Raw genomic sequence first — 15,129 nt, 5'->3', positions numbered from 1 at the left:
AGGGCTGAGATGCAAGCAAGAGAACAACAGGAAGCGGTACGAGGGTAAGAGCTTCAACTACTCTTCCCTATTGTGTTGGTGACTACACCCTTGTTGGGAGCTCTACGGGAGGCACCGGCAAACGATCTCTGATTGAGGAGCTTTCTTCACGGGAGTGAAGCTATAAGGCAACTATAAAGTCCTATGGACTGAAATTTTTGGGCCGAAAACGCGTTTCGAGCGCGTCTGGACCTCCGTTTTTCAGAAAACAGGCGATTTCGAGCACTGCGGGTAAGTCATCGATTCTCTGCAGAACTCTGTTTTAAGAATTGCAGGAAGACAGATTGACTGTGCACACACTGTGGGTGCTGCAAAGAGGTATACAGTTGCCATTGGGTGTATGTATGCACATTGAAGTCACTGGTTGTGACAATTGAGAGTACTACAGTACCGCTGTGCAGAAAATACAGCATTTGTGCAGAAAAAACCAGAGTGCAGGTTCTGGTAAAATTGTGTGTTTGGCAAGATGTCTAATGATGGCATAACACAGATTGTGGCTGAGAAGCTTGACAAGAATAACTTCCATGCTTGGAGGTTCAAGTTGACGAATTTCCTGATGGGAAAAGGCTATTGGGACTACATAGAAGGTGAGCATGAAGAGGCACCGGAGATACCGGATATAAATCCGCCCGATTGCTGCAGATGTGAAAGAGTTTAAAGACTGGAACCAAGGAGCCAGGAAAGTTATGTATTGGCTTTCCATTAGTATACAGGACACCATGATTGGGCACATTCAGGATGCTAAGTCCCCCAAGGAGGTGTGGGACACCTTGGTAAAGCTTTATGAAACAAATATCAAGGCACGCAAGATACAGTTGAAGAATGAACTTCATACTGTGGAGAAAAAGAGCATGTCTGTGAATGACTATGCGCTGAAGATAAAGGGTATTGTGGAATCCCTTGCATCCATTGGTGTGTCAGTAGATGATGATGACAAGGTGGAAGTCTGTCTACGTGGTCTCGGGCCACAATACAAGGCGTTTAAGACATCTATTCAGACTCGGGAAAACATTCCCAACTTTACAGATTTGGTGTCTATGCTGATTATCGAAGAGAAGAACTTGGGTGAAGACCAACAGTCTTCACAAAGCAAAAACAGTTCAGAGCAACAGGCCTTCTACACGAGTTCAGGAAGAGGACGAGGTCGCCAATGTGTTTGGGGTTCTCAAACACAACACAACTAACTACTTCTGACACAGTAAAGACAACCCCATTAGGTAACACTAACTTCAATTCCCACATCAGACTAAACACAACAGAGCATAGAGAACAAGGATTGAGCAGAGATTTGCTAAACAAGATAGAGAATAACAGAACAGAACTGAAATACCATGTTTGATTGATCAAGATGAATCATACATTGCTTTCTCCTTCTTCTCTTGTAAAAGACGACTACAAAGCCCCTATAAATAGGCGACTTCAAACAGTTTTAGACGGTTGTAACTAGAATGTCACAAGACACTAACAGATGATATCCGACTAACCAGATCATAACAAACTCCGACTGATCAATAATCCGACTGAGTAGAATTCCGACTGAGCAACGATACATATATCCGACTAAGCAACTATTAGGTAACTATTAGGTATTCTATCTGTAGTTCAACAGGAGGCCGTGGACGCGGTCAAGGAGGTGGCCGAACAGGTAATCAAAATTATGGCCAGCAGCAGCAGCAATAACAACAGTCCCAGAATCAACAACAACAACAACACGCAGGTGGAAGAGGCAAATTCAGAGGCAGGGGGAGTCAAAGAGGCCGTGGAAATTGGCAAAGGTAGTACAATGATGCACGTGAATGCTATTATTGTGGTAAGCCTGGACATGTGCAGGCAAAATGTTATAAAAAGCAGGTTGACATGCAAAATGGGAAAGTGCAGCAAAACAACTATGCATCCTCAAGCAGAAATAATGAGGATAATGAGAGGTTGTTTGTTATGCAGCATGTCGTGAATGCCATGTCTGAAAATGTTGATGCAACACAAAAAGATAATGTATGGTATGTGGATTCAGGTGCTTCAAACCACATGACGAGTCATGGGGAGTGGTTCAAGGAGATGAAAAACCTGGAAAGACCAGGTTTTGTGGAAACAGGGGATGACACTGCTCATCCAATTGCCCACGTTGGAGATGTGCCATTGTCTATGCAGGATGGCAAAGTGAAGTACCTTGCAGCAGATGTACTTCATGTACCGAACATAACAAAGAATCTGGTTTCAGTTGGCCAGATGATTGAGCAGGGTTTGCAGGTTCGGTTTAACCCTGATAGGTGTTATGTTGAAGATTTTAAAGACAAGTGCAGGTTGGTTGCAAAAGGCAACAGAGTGGGCAGAATGTTTACGTTGAATGTAGACATGCCTGAAATGAGTGCTGCAATGTTTGCAAATGGTTCAGGAGTTGTTGCAGACATAGACATATGGCATAAAAGAATTGGACATGTAAATGTGCAGAGATTGAAGTCTATGCAGACAAAAGGAATTGTGACAGGGCTGCCAAAATTTAAAGTGGAAGGTATGCAGAAAATATGTGAAGCATGCCAATTTGGGAAGCAAACAAAGCATGTGTTTCCACGTAACAGATATGTGAGCAGAAATGCACTAGATCTTGTGCATTCAGATGTATGGGGTCCTACGAAGACCATATCTATGGGAGGCTGCAGGTATTATGTGACTTTCATTGATGACCACACAAGGAAAGTGTGGGTATATTTCATGAAGGAGAAGAGTGAGGTGTTCACTCACTTTCAAAATTTCAGAGTTTTGGTTGAAAAGCAAACAGGGAAATATGTAAAGTGCCTAAGGTCAGATGGAGGGGGAGAGTACTTCTCCAATGAGTTCTCTGAATATTTGAAGAAGAATGGTATTTGGAGATAGTTCACATGCAGATACACTCCGCAGCAAAATGGAGTTGCTGAGCGGAAAAACAGGCACATTGCTGAGATTGTGCGAGCATTGATGGAAGAGAAGAATATGCCGCATTGCTATTGGGCTGAGGCTGTTTCTACAGCAGTATACATCATGAACAGGACTCCAACTGCAGCCATACATGATGAAACTCCACCAGAGGAGAGGTTTACTGGCAGAAAACCAGATTTGTCTCATCTGAAAGTTTTTGGATGCATTGCATATGTGCATGTGCCAGATGAGGTGAGAACTAAGCTGGATCCGAAAGCTGAAAAATGTGTGTTTATTGGATATTCCCTTGAGCAAAAGGGATACATGTGTTATAACCCTGCTACACATGAGTTGAGGGTAAGCAGGGATGTTGTCTTTGATGAGATGAGCAGCTGGTATGCTGCTGAAAAAGAAGCTGTTGGGGCTGATGTGAGTGGAAGTGTGGTTGCACAGAATGCAGGTCAGCAATCACAGTCTTTGAGTGGACCAGGAGAGTCCTCATCTAGTGGGTCTATTGATAGACCATGGAGTGGCAGGCTGCGTCATAATACCCGCCCTGCAAATGTGATTAGTACATCACGTAAAGGAAAAGAGAAAGTGGTTGAGCCCCTTGGTATGCTTGACATTTCTGCAGGGCATTCTCATGTTGATGGAGAGTCTAGTGGCTCGGATATGAGCCTTGATGAGGGGCTTGGGATCCCAGCTATGAGAACACCTGGTGTAAAGAAGGCTATGGAAGCCATGAATGAGAAGCTGCGAAGATCTGGGAGAGTGAGAAATCCTATGCAGAGATTTACCTATGATGGTTATGTGGCACATCACTATGCATATATGGCAAAGGTTGTGCAGGTTGTTGAGCCCACATGCATTGATGAGGCTATTGGAAATGTGTGTTGGGAGAAAGCTATGGATGAGGAGATGGATGCACTATATGGAAATGAAACTTGGGATTTAGTGCAATTGCCAGAAGGCAAGAAAGCCATTGGATGCAAGTGGGTGTACAAAGTTAAACATAACAGTGATGGAAGCATAAACAGGTACAAGGCTAGATTGGTGGCCAAAGGATATGCGCAGACATATGGGATTGATTATGAGGAAACCTTCAGCCCAGTTGCCAAGATGGCAACGGTGAGAGTTGTGATAGTAGTGGCTGCATCAAAGCAATGGTCTTTACATCAGATGGATGTAAAGAATGCATTCTTGCATGGGGATTTGCAAGAAGAGGTGTATATGTTGCAGCCACCTGGTTATGAGGATGTGGGTCACCCCGAGCATGTTTGCAGGTTGAAGAAAGCCTTGTATGGCTTAAAGCAAGCACCAAGAGCATGGTCTGACAAGATTTCTGAATATCTTGTCACTATTGGCTTTCATGTAGCCAATGCAGATTTCTCATTGTATGTGAGACATGGTGATAGAGGGGTTGTGCTTGTTGTCATCTATGTAGATGACTTGATCATTACGGGGGACCATGATGCAGAGATCTTTGATGTAAAGATCTTGCTAAGACAGAAGTTTGAGATGAAGGATCTGGGAGAGCTCAGATATTTCTTGGGCATTGAGGTGATTAGGTCACCACATGGTATTGGATTACATGTTGTCCAAGTATGGTATGACAGGCTGTAAGCCTATTTCTGTGCCATTGGATCAGAATGGCAAGTTGAGTGCAGATTCAGGAGAGATCTTGGAGGATCCTACTATGTACAGGAGCATAGTAGGAAGTTTGATCTACATGACGATCACCAGACCAGATTTGAGCTATGCTGTTGGGTTGGTGAGTCAGTTTATGCAAATTCCACGGAAACCGCATTTGGATGCTGTGAGACGCATACTGAGGTATGTGAAGTCTACTTTACATTGTGGAGTGCTGCTGTGACTTGGAGCAGCAAGAAGCAGCCTACGGTTGCTCTATCGAGTACGGAGGCCGAGTACAGAGGAGCTGCTATGGCAGCATGTGAGGTAGCTTGGTTGAGAAAGCTACTTGCAGATTTGGGTCTATCAGTGGATAGACAAGTTGTCATTTTCTGTGACAACATTAGCAGTATACAGTTGGCCAGGAACCCAGTCTTTCATGCTTGTACGAAGCACATAGAGGTCCACTACCACTTTGTCAGAGAGAAGGTCTTGGCAGGAGACCTTGACCTTGTTTATGTCAGCACAGAGGATCAGGTAGCTGACATCTTCACCAAAGCATTGGGTACAGAGAAGCTCCGCAGATTCAGGGCTTCGCTTGGTGTACATGAGATGGAGTTGAGCTCGAGGGGGAGTGTTGAGATATCGAGCTCGTCTAGTGAGGCGATGGCCACTGATGACCCGCCTGGGGGATAGGCCCCACACTTACACCACTGGCATGGTTGGTGAGATCATGGGTGATATGCGGCCAGTGGGATGACAGGCTGTGTGACAACCACTCTAGAGACTGGCATAGTTATAGCGCCAGCTCATTTAGTCGGGTTCACACTATAGAGAACTCGTGTATGTATTTGGTTGAGTACCTTTCATATTGTGTGTACTCTTATTCTTGTATATGGTGTGTTGAGTGTTGAGTAGAGAAGAAGAAGATTTTCAACCTCTCACCTTGTGTGTTCTCTATTAGGGTTTTGTGAGTGTGTGTGTGTGCTTGCAAGAGCTCAAGCTCTCCTCCCCCCTGCATCTTTTCACCCGGGACAAACCCTAACCAAATTATTAATTGGATCCCATCACTACAGTGGTTGGGCGGTTGGCTAACCCATGGGACTGGATGGGGTTAGGCTGGACTGATGGATTCGTAAATCGAGACTCAAACTTTTATTTTTACGATAGATAAAATAAATCCCGGACAGTAACTGTTCTATGGATAGGAATCAACGGCTGTGCCTCTTGAATGGGGAAAAAAGCGTTGATCCCAATGATCCAAGTGCAAGTTTCTTCCTTGATCTGACCAAGTATCTTATAGATGTAATTGGATCAGCTCGATCAGAAAATGGTCTTGACTATGTTAGAGAAAAAAGAAGTTATCCTGGAGGAATCACCCGTGCTTTCCGGTAAAGGAAGTTTTTTCGGGTTCGGTTTTTGGAACAACCGACCGATTAGTCTCTTATCCGGATATCCGTGGGTGAGGCCCCGAATGTGGGATCCCTGTCCTGCGCGAGGAGTGCTACTTCCGCTGCTAGTATCCCGAATCTGTTGCTCAGTGGGAACAGGGATCTTACAGTTGGTATCAGAGCATTTGGTTAATAAAGATCAACTGAGAAGACAAATATGTCAAAAATTTATCAAGAAACACAAAAAGGTTATAATTGTGTGAGATAATTCATACAATTTGATATTCAAACAAAAATTCGTAATTTTGGTAATTGGGTCTTCAGATGGAAGTGCCGCAATTATATAGAATCCCTGACTTGCTTGAGGCCTAGACATGATAGTATTTACCTTATAATTCCAAGGGCCGTGACTACCCGTATATACCGAGAGTATACTGCAGCTCTTTACTGACAGTATATACGAGTAAATCTAAGACTTGAAATTATAAGCATTAATGCTATCTAGATGATGATTTCGAATGTGATTGATATGATTTTTAATTCTGTTTGAGAGAATTGATTTGGATTCTGATTGAAAATGCTGACTGAAAAATGTTGATTTTTAAAAATTAGTTGAAATATAATGAAACCACAATGAGGGGGAATGGGACGAGTCCCTCGGATGATATTCATAACTAGAATGATGATAATGAATTCAGCAAATCACTATGAGGTTAGTGGGTTGTGCTGTTAGATTGCTACTGTTAATACTTGACTGGTAGATCAAGTTAAGGGATGTCAAATTGAGAACTTGCTTGACTGAAATTTCCGTGGAGGAATGTTCCGAAGGAAACTTTTCGGTCTAATGGACCATTATCATGTTAAAGATATGAATGATATGATCTGAATGAATTGTTATTTAATGATGAGTTCTATATAAGGGATATTTATCCCAGTGTTCTGTTGGGTTGACCAGAATATAAGGAACCCCAGAATAAAATTGGATCTTAAGAAAAAGAGCTATCCTCTACCTTGCGAGATGAGGACATCTCGCACTTTTTAAGTGGGGTAGAATGTAAGACTCCTCCCCAACCTTCGAGGTATACAGGAGTAAGAATCTTCCTTTCTGATCTTATAATTATTCCCTCTCTAAAATAAAAGAAAGTTTCTGTTTAAAAAAGGAAGACCCCTTCCCTAGAATACTTCTCAGGAGTCCCACCTGTTTGAAGTTAATTAATTATTGATAGTAAAGAATTACATAAAATTCTATTTATATTTAATTCTAATGGTTTTTCTCTCTCTCACTTAAGAAAGGATCATACTCATGACCCTTTTTCAATCCAAATGAAGCTTTTCATAAGGCTTTTCCTTAATCCAATATTAAGCTATGCTTGAGGCCAAATTAATGGTTTTTTTTTCTATGCTTTTAGTTTATGATTCAATCCATTATGGATTGATAATCCAATTAGAGACCATTCTAATTATTTCCTTAATGATAAGCTTTATCCCTTAGAAAAAAATTGAGACTTATCAGTCATAGTAGCGGAGCTATGGCAAAATTTTTATAGAAATTACGCATAAAATAATTTCATTCAAAGCATAAAAAGAGGACTTCCTACCATATTCTAGAAACTATCATCCTAGATTAATTAAAAGAATTTTATTAGGCATGGAGATGTGGATGTTTGCATGTAGATGTAGATGTATGGATGTGAGTGTGAATGTGGAGGTGGATGTATGCATGGAGATGTGAATGTATACATGTAGAAGTAGATGTATAGATGAGGATGTAAATGGAGATGTGGATGGATGCATGTAGATGTAGATGTATAGATGTCGATGTGAATGGAGATGTGGATGTATGCATGTAGATGTAGATGTATAGATATAGATGTGGATGTGGAGGTGGATGGATGCATGTAGATGTAGATGTATAGATGTAGATGTGAATGGAGATGTGGATGTATGCATGTAGATGTAGATGTATAGATGTAGATGTGGATGTGGAGGTGGATGTATGCATGTAGATGTAGAGGTGGAGGTGGATGTATGCATGTAAATGTAGATGTATAGATGTGGATGTGAATGGTGGATGTATGCATGGAGATGTGGATGTATGCATGTAGAAGTAGATGTATAGATGAGGATGTAAATGGAGATGTGGATGGATGCATGTAGATGTAGATGTGAATGGAGATGTGGATGTATGCATGTAGATGTAGATGTATAGATGTAGATGTAGATGTAGATGTATAGATGTAGATGTGGATGTGGAGGTGGATGGATGCATGTAGATGTAGATGTGAATGGAGATGTGGATGTATGCATGTAGATGTAGATGTATAGATGTAGATGTGGATGTGGAGGTGGATGTATGCATGTAGATGTAGATGTGGATGTAGATGTGGAGGTGGATGTATGCATGTAGATGTAGATGTATAGATATGGATGTGAATGTGGAGGTGGATGTATGCATGTAGATGTAGATGTATGGAGGTGAATGTGAATGTGGATGTGGATGTATGCGTAGAGATGTGGATGTATGCATGTAGATGTGAATGTACGCATATAGATGTGGATGTATGGATGTGAATGTGCATGTAGATGTGGATGTATGGATGTGGATGCATGAATGTGCATCTAGATGTGGATGTGAAAATAGATGTATGGATGTAGATGTGGATGTATGGATGTGAATATATGATATGTGATGTGAAGGAATCTGAAGTGATGAGATGGAAAATGATGTGATGGGATGAGTATACATATAAATGGAATATGGAATAAGTAAAGTAGATTGATGAGGGATAATGTGGAAAAATGAAAGTTAAAATAGAAATTGTATTGTAAACTGTTTGTAAATGTTGTTTGTAAATGCTATTTGTAAATGACTGTTTTATGTCAAGAATGCTGGGGGAGCATTTTGACCGTCTTGTGATTAAGGTCGTGGACCTAACTGATAAAGTTGCAACTGCTGACGGAGAGTCAGTGAAGGACGTCTCGCGTAGCAAGGTCAGTCGAGGTCTTGACCAGCCTCGGTGCGATTAAAATGGTGAGCTTCCGGTACGGTGGATGAGGGGCCAAGGAAGCGGCCTATGAGTGAAGCGCTAGGTCACCTGCGAAGGATCCTAGAGGGTGCTGACCATACGGTGCTCGGGCTCTGGGTCGCCTAGGATACCCATGCGTGCATCGAGGAAGATATTGGAACAGAGTTGGAGTTGTTTTCTGAAATCGGGCATGGATCTGGTTGATTGACCTTGCTGGTCTTCACTGGATGAGTCCATGGCTCTTTATATGGATCTGTTGGTTGATCTTGCTGATCTTCAACGAGAGTCCATCTTGATAAGTGAATTATATTGCCGAGTATTATGGGCTAGGGATTAGGAAACGGCCCCTGTGTGGACACGTGGTGAGCGTCCTAGTTTCCAATGATGCCATAGATACTCTGATGAAGGAATGATGGGAAAATTAAGAATCAACTGGATAAATTGGAAGATGGTGATCAGTGATACTATGGTTTTATTAAAGGATTGTTTTAAACTGGTTGAATCTGTGAAAAAGGCAATTTTATATTGGGTGTGTGAGTGGTGTGACTAGTTTTATTTTGCATGAACATCCGGCTAGGGGGCCTTGGAACTCTTTTCCTTGGTACGCGGGACAAAACCTAACCAAATTATTAATTGGATCCCATCACTACAGTGGTTGGGCGGTTGGCTAACCCATGGGACTGGATGGGGTTAGGCTGGACTGATGGATCCGTAAATCGAGACTCAAACTTTTATTTTTACGATGGATAAAATAAATCCGAACAGTAACTGTTCTATGGATAGGAATCAACGGCTGTGCCTCTTGAATGGGGAAAAAAGCGTTGATCCCAATGATCCAAGTGCAAGTTTCTTCCTTGATCTGACCAAGTATCTTATAGATGTAATTGGATCAGCTCGATCAGAAAATGGTCTTGACTACGTTAGAGAAAAAAAACGTTATCCTGGAGGAATCGCCCGTGCTTTCCGATAAAGGAAGTTTTTTCGGGTTCGGTTTTTGGAACAACCGACGGATTAGTCTCTTATCCGGATATCCGTGGGTGAGGCCCCGAATGTGGGACCCCTGTCCCGCGCAAGGAGTGCTACTTCCGCTACTAGTATCCCGAATCTGTTGCTCGGTGGGAACATGCCCTGTTCCCACCAAGCAACAGATTCGGGATACTAGCAGTGGAAGTAGCACTCCTCACGCGGGACAAGGGTCCCATATTCGGGGCCTCACCCACCACAGATATCCGGTTAAGAGACTAATCCGTCGGTTGTTCCAAAGCCGAACCCGGAAAAACTTCCTTTACCGCAAAGCACGGGCGAGTCCACCTGGATAACTTTTTGCTCTAATGTAGTCAAGAACATTTCTGATCGAGCTAATCTAATTGCATCTATAAGATACATGGTCAGATTAAGGAAGAAACTTGCACTTGGATCATTGGGATCAACGCTTTTTTCCCCATTCAAGAGGCACAGCCGTTGATTCCTATCCATAGAACAGTTACTGTCCGGGATTTATTTTATCTATCGTAAAAACAAAAGTTTAAGTCGCGATTTACGGATCCATCAGTCCAAGCCTAACCCCATCCAATCCCATGGGTTAGCTAACCGCCCCAAACCACTGTAGTGATGGGATCCAATTAAGAATTTGGTTAGGTTTTTGTCCTGGGTACCAAGGAAAAGAGTTCCAAGGCCCCCTAGTCGGATGTTCATGCAAAATAAAACTAGTCACACCACTCACACACCCAATATGAAATTGCCTTTTTCACAGATTCAACCAGTTTAAAACAATCCTTTAATAAAACCATAGTATCACTGATCACAATCTTCCAATTTATCCAATTGATTCTTAATTTCCCATCATTCCCTCATCGGAGTATCTATGGCATCATTGGCAACTAGAACGCTCAGGGGCCGTTTCGATAGTTCCTAGCTCTTAATACTCGGCAATATAATCACTTATCAAGATGGACTCTCGTTGAAGATCAGCAAAATCAACCAACAGATCCATATAAAGAGCCATGGACTCATCCATTGAAGACCAGCAAGGTCAATCAACCAGATCCATGCCCGATTTTAGAAAAAAACTCCAACTCTGTTCCAATATCTTCCTCGACGCACGCGTGGGTATCCTAGGCGACCCAGAGCCCGAGCACCGTATGGTCAGCACCCTCTAGGATCCTTCGCAGGTGACCTAGCGCTTCACTCATAGGCCGCTTCCTTGGCCCCTCATCCACCGTACCGGAAGCTCACCATTTTAATCGCACCGAGGCTGGTCAAGACCTCGGCCGACCTTGCTACGCGAGACGTCCTTCATTGACTCCCCGTCAGCAGTTGCAACTTTACCATCATGACCTTAATCACAAGACGGTCAAAATGCTCCCCCCAGCATTCTTGACATAAAACAATCATTTACAAACAGCATTTACAAATAGTTTACAATACAATTTCTATTTTAACTTTCATTTTTCCACATTATCCCTCATCAGTCTACATTACTTATTCCATATTCCATTTATATGTATACTCATCCCATCACATCATTTCCATCTCATCACTTCAGATTCCCTCACATCACATATCGTATATTCACATCCATACATCCACATCTATATGCGTACATTCACATCTACATGCATACAACTGCATCTCTATGCATACATCCACATCCACATTCACATTCACCTCCATACATCTACATCTATATGCATACATCCACCTCCACATTCACATCCACATCTATACATCTACATCTACATGCATACATCCACCTCTACATCCACATCTACATCTATACACCTATATCTACATGCATACATCCACATCTCCATTCACATCTACATCTATACATCTACATCTACATGCATCCATCCACCTCCACATCCACATCTACATCTATACATCTACATCTACATGCATACATCCATATCTCCATTCCCATCTACATCTATACATCTACATCTACATGCATCCATCCACCTCCACATCCACATCTACATCTATACATCTACATCTACATGTATACATCCACATCTCCATTCACATCTACATCTATACATCTACATCTACATGCATACATCCATATCTCCATTCCCATCTACATCTATACATCTACATCTACATGCATCTATCCACCTCCACATCCACATCTACATCTATACGACTACATCTACATGTATACATCCACATCTCCATTCACATCTACATCTATACATCTACATCTACATGCATCCATCCAGATCTCCATTTACATCCTCACCTACACATCTATTTCTACATGTATACATCCACCTCCACATTCACACTCACATCCATACCTCTACATCTACATGCAAACATCCATATCTCCATGCATAATAATATTCTTTTAATTAATCTAGGATGATAGTTCCTAGAATATGGTAGGAAGTCCTCTTTTTATGCTTTGAATGAAATTATTTTATGCGTAATTTCTATAAAAAAATTGCCATAGCTCTGCTACTATGACTGATAAGTCTCAATTTTTTCTAAGCGATAAGGTTTATCATTAAGGAAATAATTAGAATGGTCTCTAATTGGATCATCAATCCATAATGGATTGAATCATCGATAAACATAAACTAAAAGTATAGAGAAAAGCCATTAATTTGACCTCAAGCATAGCTTAATCTTGGATTAAGGAAAAGCCTTATGAAAAGCTTCATTTGGATTGAAAAGGTTCATGAGTATGACCATTTCTTAAGTGAGAGAGAGAAAAACCATTAGAATTAAATATAAATAGAATCTTATGTAACTCTTTACTATCATTAATTAATTAACTTCAATAGCATTTCAAAAACCATATCAATTAAGCTTCTCAAGCTTGAGAGGAGTTGAGAGAAGAGAGAATCATTGAGAAATTATAGAAAAGATCAAAATTCACTATACTTATCTTATAATTTGCTTGATTCTTTGATCACGGTAGAGGCCCCCAACCAATCAATTGGTTTAGTATGTTGATGGAGCCACCAATGGGGATTTAAGAAAGAGAGAAGTGTCAAAAACTAGTGAATTATTAAAGAATTCATAGTTCTTGGCTTAGGTGGAGTAGAGTAACAATGCATAAGACACTATATCTTTCTCAACAAGGGAAGGCTTCTATTTATAGGAAAAATTGAGCTCCTAATCAAACAAACTGATTCTAGAATTTTCCAAGTCAGTTTGGTTGAATTTGGACTAGATTTGGACCTAGTTTAGTTACTTTTTGATTCGATTTGGTTCCATTTTGATTTGGTTTGGTTCAAGAGATATGAGAGATAAAAATATCACATTATTTTTGAGTTTAAAACTCATTCAAGCATGTGAAATATGCACCTCCTTTAAAGAACTCCCCTTCCTTACATATGTGTAAAAATTCTATTGCTCATAGTTTTTTTACTAATAAACCTTGTACATTTTCAACTCTTCGTCTTATGTGAAATATGCACCTTCTTTAAAGAACTCCCCTTCCTTACATATGTGTCAAAATTTTATTGCTCATAGTTTTTTACTAATAAACCTTGTACATTTTCAACTCTTCATCTTATGTGAAATATGCACCTTCTTTAAAGAACTCCCCTTCCTTACATATGTGTCAAAATTTTATTGCTCATAGTTGCTCATAGTTTTTTACTAATAAACCTTGTACATTTTCAACTCTTCATCTTATGTGAAATATGCACCTTCTTTAAAGAACTCTCCTTCCTTACATATGTGTCAAAATTTTATTGCTCATAGTTTTTTACTAATAAACCTTGTACATTTTCAACTCTTCATCTTATGTGAGCATTTACTCATTTTTGGGTATCTTCTTTTACAAATTGGATTTATCTCCTCCCTACACATGGATTGGTGCTATTGGCCCATAGGAACCTTAATTGGATCATAATCCCAAAATTTCTGAAAATCTAGACCCTTAGACTAAGGTTCTTTATACCTATTTCCAATTAATTCCAATTGCACATTGGAAAATTCTTTTTGAATTTCTGTTTCAGGGGAACTTATTTTAATAAGATGAGATATTTTTCTATCCAAAAATATTCAAAATCTGAATATTCTCTCTCTAGAATATTTTCTCTCTCTAGGTTAAAACAGCCACAAACAATATCTCTTATATTTCAGAAAAGGAATTGATTATAGGGGAATATGCTAGACATCAAAAAGGGGGTTGGGGGAGGAATCCTACATTCTACCCCACTTAAAAAATGCGAGATGTCGTCATCTCGCAAACTGAGATAATTTCGCAAGATGCACGAATATGAGACTTAGAGAAAAATTTTAATCAAGATTAACCACCAAGAAAAGTCTTAAAGAGAGCAAGATTCAAAATAAGAACAAGATTTAAACTTTATTCATTCTCGAAACTTATACAGTAAGGATAGAAGAACTCTTTATACCTCCATAAGCCCGTCCATCATATGGTCACAAAAGCAGCACTCACAAGCTGGACAAGTATAGGGTAACTCATCTATGGGAATGATTCTGCTGGTTATTGCTGCACCTATCTCAGTGGTATGAGGTGATCTATCAAAAGGACCTCTGAGAGGCAAGCCAAAAACGGGATAAAGGCATATCTTCTCATAAGGAAGAAAACACGCCAGTAAGAAGACCCGCTCAGAAAACCCAAGATGTCTTGATCTCATGACGCAGTAGTATCGGGGACCCAAACCCAAAGATTTAATAACCATGGCCAAGCGGACATTGTTACGGTAGTGCTGCTGACCCCAGGGTGTTACCCTAGTTATGTTTTGATAGGTCCGCCATTTGGTCTGCGCTACAGAAGTTCCTAGGTGAGGAAAAAGTGAGCGCTCATACTGTTCTATAAAGTCTTTCTTCACAGACTCTCTTGCGTCTTGAAGGTGAGAAATCATCATGGATAAAACTAGTTCTTGTTGCCAAGCCATGAAGGAGATTAAGAAAGAAAAGAGATTGATGGGAGTAAGATTACTGTGAGCGACAAGTAAAAGTTACGACTTATATAAAGGAAGGAGCTAGCGTAACCTAGAAGCCAACGGTAACCCACTGAAGTTTTACCGTTTTTCCATGATTTGTGTTTGACACATTTTTCTATAGAAGGCATTAAGAATTTTGAGATGAGGAGATAAAAGAAGCTTGTAGGCTAAGTCACCCACTTTCATTGAATTTAGATATAAGGTCACAATATCTGGGGGATA

Source organism: Cibotium barometz, chromosome 10 (assembly GCF_041138505.1).
Source record: "Cibotium barometz isolate CiBa-2024 chromosome 10, ASM4113850v1, whole genome shotgun sequence".
Classification (NCBI taxonomy): domain Eukaryota; kingdom Viridiplantae; phylum Streptophyta; class Polypodiopsida; order Cyatheales; family Cibotiaceae; genus Cibotium; species Cibotium barometz.
This window is presented reverse-complemented; position numbering follows the sequence as displayed.